Source organism: Labeo rohita, chromosome 12 (assembly GCF_022985175.1).
Source record: "Labeo rohita strain BAU-BD-2019 chromosome 12, IGBB_LRoh.1.0, whole genome shotgun sequence".
NCBI classification, from domain to species: domain Eukaryota; kingdom Metazoa; phylum Chordata; class Actinopteri; order Cypriniformes; family Cyprinidae; genus Labeo; species Labeo rohita.
Genome location: NC_066880.1, coordinates 16,365,532 through 16,372,006, shown reverse-complemented (window position 1 = coordinate 16,372,006; position 6,475 = coordinate 16,365,532).

Here is a 6,475-nt window from a genome sequence, read left to right as displayed (position 1 = left end):
AGAGTGACGATGTCGACATCACAGCACTGGAAAATATTGATTTTGGGCTTGTTTGTTTGAGTCTGCAGGTCTTTTGTATGCTGATAACATGGTGAATAATTTTACCAGTTTACTATCACAATAGCATAATTGGCATTCAGTTATATGATACGTTTATACGTTTGTACAGAGCATGAAGTGGGTGAAAGTTAGGCACAAAATGAAAAAATTAATGACTGAATGGTTGTAGAGTACACTGTTAGAAAAAAATGCAAAAATTACCTTGACTATATGTACCAAAATACTAACATATGTGACCCTGGCCACAAAACCAGTCATAAATTGAACAAAAAAGCTTTCCACTGATGTATGGTTTGTTAGGATAGGACAATATTTTTTTCCGAGATACAACTATTTGAAAATCTAGAATCTGAGGGTGCAAAAAATTAAAACATTGTGAAAATCACCTTTAAATATGTCCAGATTAAGTACTTAGCAATGCATATTTCTAATCAAAAATTAGGTTTTGATATATTTGTGGTAAGACATTTATGAAATATCTTCATGGAACATTTGTCTTAATTAAATGGCCATACACTACCAGTCAAAAGTTTGTGAACAGTAAGATTTTTAATGTTTTTTTTTTTTTTTTTAAGAAGTCTCTTCTGCTTAGCAAGCTTGCATTTATTTGATCCAAAGCACAGCAAAAACGGTACAATTTTGAATGATTTTTACTATTTAAAATAACTCTTTTCTATTGGAATATAGTTTAAAATGTAATTTATTCCTGTGATTTCAATGCTGCGTTTTTAGCATCATTACTCCAGTCACATGATCCTTCAGAAATCATTCTAATATTCTGATTTGCTGCTCAAAAAAAAAAAAAACACACAATATTTATTATTATTATTATGTTGATAATAATAATAAACTGTGTTATTAATCTTACAAATCTTTATATTGATCGAAGAATCCTGAAAAAATGTACTCAACTGTTTTAAATATTGGTAATAATAAGATAAAAAATGTTTCTTGAGCAACAAATCAGCATATTAGAATGATTTCTGAAGGATCATGTGACTGAAGACTGGAGTAATGATGATGAACATTTAGCTTTAATCATAGGAATAAATTACATTTTAAAATATATTCTAATAGAAAGCAGTTTTTTTAAATAGTAAAAATATTTCACAATATTACTGCTTTTGTTGTATTTTGGATCAAATAAATGCAGGCTCGATGAGCAGAAGAGACGTCTTTAAAAAAAAAACCATTAAAAATCTTACTGTTCAGCCTGGATCTTGTCTGATTACATAACAAATGAACTTTAAAATGTATCTGATGTTTGTTTATCCAGTCCAGTGAAACCTTGATGTAAGAGGCGTAGGTGTTTTTCTTTTTTTTTTGGTTTTGTAATGGGAATGTGAAAGTAGAAGTGCCAGTGTAGTTTGGCATATTTCAGACTAAAACTAACAATTACTATGAACAGTGGCCAAATTATTTTCTAAAAAGACCCACCATTTTGTTTAATTATTTGATAGGTGCACATCATTGTTTATTTAACCCTTGGTTGGCTTTCCAAATTCCATGGCCGGAGCCAAAGAGCAGAAGGTCAATATCACCATACAGTGCCTTTCAACCCTCACAATACTCAAAAATGTTGGTCTTAATTTCCAATTCGCTTTATGTCATATCATAAATAGTAGACACTCAAGTACTGTAGAAACATATTAGCTGAGGTCCCAAACATTTTAGATAATTATGGGCCATTATTCAAAGCATAGACCATAAGATATGTCCACCCTGTCATGGACATACATATTACTGTTAAATAACTTGCAGTTTCATTGCAATATTATGATGCAAATGCTGTTTTTTAAAAGGTATAATGTCCCTTTCTTAAACAGGGTAAACAGTACATAAAATATTTTATGTAAACCATGTGATTTTAAAGAAACTCATACAATTTGCACATGTATTTTTTCTTATTAGAAGAAAATTGTGATATTTGGATGTAGTTTTTTGTTTGCATGTTATTGCCCCCACACCTAGCTATTAAACACACTGGATTATATAGATATGACTGAATTATTACTTCAAATATTATTTTAAAATATCAAGATGACAGGGTGATATCAAGATGTCAGCACATGACGGGGTGGACACATAAAGCAGAACACAAAAAGCATGGCAAATTATGACAATGAAACATTTATTCAACTTTGAAAAAGATAATATAATAATAATAATAAATAATATAATTACATTCTCACTCACACTGATATCCCCCTTCATTTTAGTTTTTATTACACATGAATGCTGTGTCCAGCATATTAGCTTACAACAAGCTGTGACTAAATAGTTAGTCTGGTTGTTGAAGAGAATTTGGTATATTTAACTTACATATTTTGTAAATACTGTATTTTAATCACTAATGTATGTCGACAGGGTGGACAAGTTTAGGAAAAGCAAGTAAGCAAACTCACATGAAGAAAATTTATCAATTTAATTTGTCAATTTAAAATTTGCCAATTTACTCACCTCAGCTGCTGAAATTCCCGCCACTGAAGAGACTAAAAATCTGTTGTCCAGATGTTACTAAAGGTGTGGATTCCCCAATATGACAGGGTGGACAACCATTCAAGGGACATACACTGACCAAAATTATAAACGCAACACTTTTGTTTTTGCCCCCATTTTTCATGAGCTTAACTCAAAGATCTAAGACTTTTTCTATGTACACAAAAGGCCTATTTCTCTCAAATGTTGTTCACAAATCTGTTTAAATCTGTGTTAGTGAGCACTTCTCCTTTGCCGAGATAATCCATCCACCTCACAGGTGTGGCATATCAAGATGCTGATTAGACGGCATGATTATTGCACAGGTGTGCCTTAGGCCACAATAAAAGGCCACTCTAAAATGTGCAGTTTTACTGTATTGTTGGGGTCCGAAAACCATCCCAAACATGCTCAATGGGTGAGCATGCTGGCCATGCAAGAACTGGGATGTTTTCAGCTTCCAGGAATTGCGTACAGATCCTTGCAACATCGGGCCGTGCATTATCATGCTGCAACATGAAGTGATGGTCGTGGATGAGTGCAATAATCATGCTGTCTAATCAGTATCTTGATATGCCACACCTGTGAGGTGGATGGATTATCTCGGCAAAGGATTTGTGAACAATATTTGAGGGAAATACGCCTTTTGTGTACATAGAAAAAGTCTTAGATCTTTGAGTTCAGCTCATGAAAAATGGGGGCAAAAACAAAAGTGTTCCGTTTATTATTTTGGTCAGTGTAGATAAAATCTTATTTTTTATTAAATGAAAATATTGTTTTTATTTCCAAATGGTCAATACACTCAAATTGAGTAATCTCTTATTTAACAAAATTTAAACATTTTATGATTTGTCTATATTCTACTTTCATTCAAATTTTATGAGCAGTGCATGGGACATAGCAAAATAACACACATCCTCCTACACAAAACTTAAAAAAATCAAAGTCAAGTAATGCTTTTGTTATGAATATACAAACTTGGCCTATTATAACACACCCTTTCATAGTAATTTTTATGTTATTATGGCAAATGAGTTATTTATGTACAGGACACCAAAAGGCACCATACAGTGAGGAAAACCTGGCCATAGCCTTCATCCCACAATCTGTATATAATCCCATGTCAGAAATAATATGAAATTGAAGAGTTCCTTTTTGCACCACTTCTGTATATATGGGTCACTCCATGAAATCGGTGCCTTTTGCATCACTAAGAAATAATCAAACATAGATTTAACATAACAACAGATAAATGTGCAATTTAAAAACATAACAATACTATGTGTGCTTTCATCAATATTACATAAAAAGTCAATTAAATATTATTTTAAATCCTTTAAATAGCATTTATGCTGGTAAGGGTAAGGTTTTTGGCCTCTCTCTCACTATGATTTTTCTTTTTCAACACGACTTTTAATTTGCAAAATGATATAGAAATCACATTCACATATTGTTTTAAATACAGTTGCATTGTTAAGCAATGTTTATGGTATAAGTATGCATTTTTCTATAAAATATTAATTGTTTTATTAGTGTCCCCTGATTTCATGTCAGCCCTGTTACCCTCATCAAAAAACCCTTGTAAAATAATGTACATTCAAGTGGCATCATTTCTAGGAGGTTACATCATCTCTCAAACAGGATTCCAACACTCAAAACACAAGCAAGCTTCTCTCACTCCTATAACTCCTATAAACACTATAATGATCTATTTTTGATGATTTATGAGGCTGCACTGAGGGGGAGCCATCATGCAGTATAAATCCTGTTACCATTTTTAAAATGTAAATTTAAACAATGCTTTTACATGTTTTACATTTAATATAATCAATATCTACACTGTAAAAACTATTTGTTGAGTCAACTTAAAATAATTTGTTACCCAGCCGCCTGTCATGAATCTGGTCGGTGAACTTCGGTCCGCTCACCACCCGATGTCGCTCTCACTCTTTCACATTATACAGACTGTTGCACTGCACCCCAGACTACTTCTCCCATCACTCATCGCGCTGATTGCGTCAGCACCTGTGGCCAATCAGGCGCTCTATATAAGCCCCGGACTTTTCCCCTGTGATTCACAGAGTATTGTGGTTATTGTTGTGGTTATTTTATTGTGTATCGAGTTCGCTAGTTCCCTGTTTCCTTAGTTCCCGAGTTCCCTGTGTTTAGCTTTCTCGCCTGGCCATTTCGTCTCGTCTGTCTCGCCGCCTGCCTTTGGACTACGGATTATCCCCTCGCTTTTCCCCCTGGATTACGTTCGCCCTGGATCGACCCACGCCTGCCTCTCGGACTATTCTTGTGTCTCGCTCCATATATGCTTGTTTGTAGTTGTTCTGACCCTGCCTGTTCGACCATGTCTCTGTCTCGTCCTGTTAATAAAAGCTTGTATTTGGATCCGCTCGCCTCTCGTCTCACTCCCCACGTTACACTGCCTTAAAATTTCAAGTTCAGTCAACTGAAAAATGTCTAGGCAACTTGGAAAGTTAAGTTGTACTAAGTGACAACTTGCTGGGCAGCAAGACCAGCTTTTAAGTTTAACAAACCAAATCATCTTGTTTAGTCAACTCAAATATTGTTCTCCCTTAGTACAACTTAACATTTCAAGTTGACTAAACTTAAAACATTTCAAGTTGACTAAACTTAAAACATTTCAAGTTGACTAAATTTAAAATTTTAAGGCAGCAGGGTAACAAATTATTTTGACTCAACAAATTGTTTTTTTTTAATATAGTGTACAAGTAAAATTCTTTAAAAATGTACACATGCTTTTGTGAACTTGACTATTAGCTATCAGTTAGCAAATTTGTTTGAAATAAAGGTCACCCTCAGTGTATATTGTTAAACTAATGCCTAAATCATTCAGTGTCATATGAGTTCTAATGAAACTATAGTATCTAGTAAGGCTTGTGTCGGTAACAGAGTTGACAAAAATACCAAAACATGAGGTTGAAAAATAGTCATTAAAAAAATAATAAATTACATATGAAATGGCACAATTTCTCATCGTTTTAAAGGAGAAGTTCACTTCCAGAACAAAAAATTACAGATTAATTGCTCACTCCCCTTGTCATCCAAGAAGTTCATGTCTCTCTTTCTTCAGTCGTAAAGAAATTATGTTTTTTTGAGGAAAACATTTCAGGATTTCTCTCCATATAGTGGACTTCTATGGTGTCCCCGAGTTTGAACTTCCAAACTTCAGTTTAAATGAAGCTTCAACGGGCTCTAAACGATCACAGCCGAGGAAAAAGGGTCTTATCTAACAGGGTCTTATCTAGATTGGTTATTTTCTAAAAAAAAAATTACAAATTATATACTTTTTAACCTCAAATGCTCGTCTTGTCTAGCTCTGCGTGAACTCTGTGTATTCCGGGTCAAGACAGTTAGGGTATGTCTAAAAACTCCCATGTCAATTTCTCCTCTATCTTCAAAATCATCCTACATTGCTGCAGAAGTACAGACCAAGTATTTACAAAGCAAACATGTGAAGATCAAACACTCTTTACAAAAAGGTAAAACAGTGATGCAGGATGATTTGAAGTTGTTTTTCAACCTACTCTAACTACCCTAAGAGCCCTTTGAAGTGGCATTTAAACTGCATTTTGGAAGTTCAAACTCGTGGACACCATAAAAGTCCACTACACTGTAAAAAATAAAAAACACAATTTGTTGAGTCAGCTTAAAATAATTTGTTACCCTGCTGCCTTAAAATTTTAAGTTCAGTCAACTAAAATAAGTTTATTCAACTTGAAATGTTAAGTTGTACTAAGTGACAACTTAGATATTTGTGTTTGCTAAACTTAACAGATGGGTAAATAACCCAGCTGCCTTAAAATTTTAAGTTGATTCAACTCAAATATCTATGTTGTCACTTAGTATAATTTAAAATTTCAAGTTGAATAAACTTTTTTCAGTTGACTGAACTTAAAATTTTAAGGCA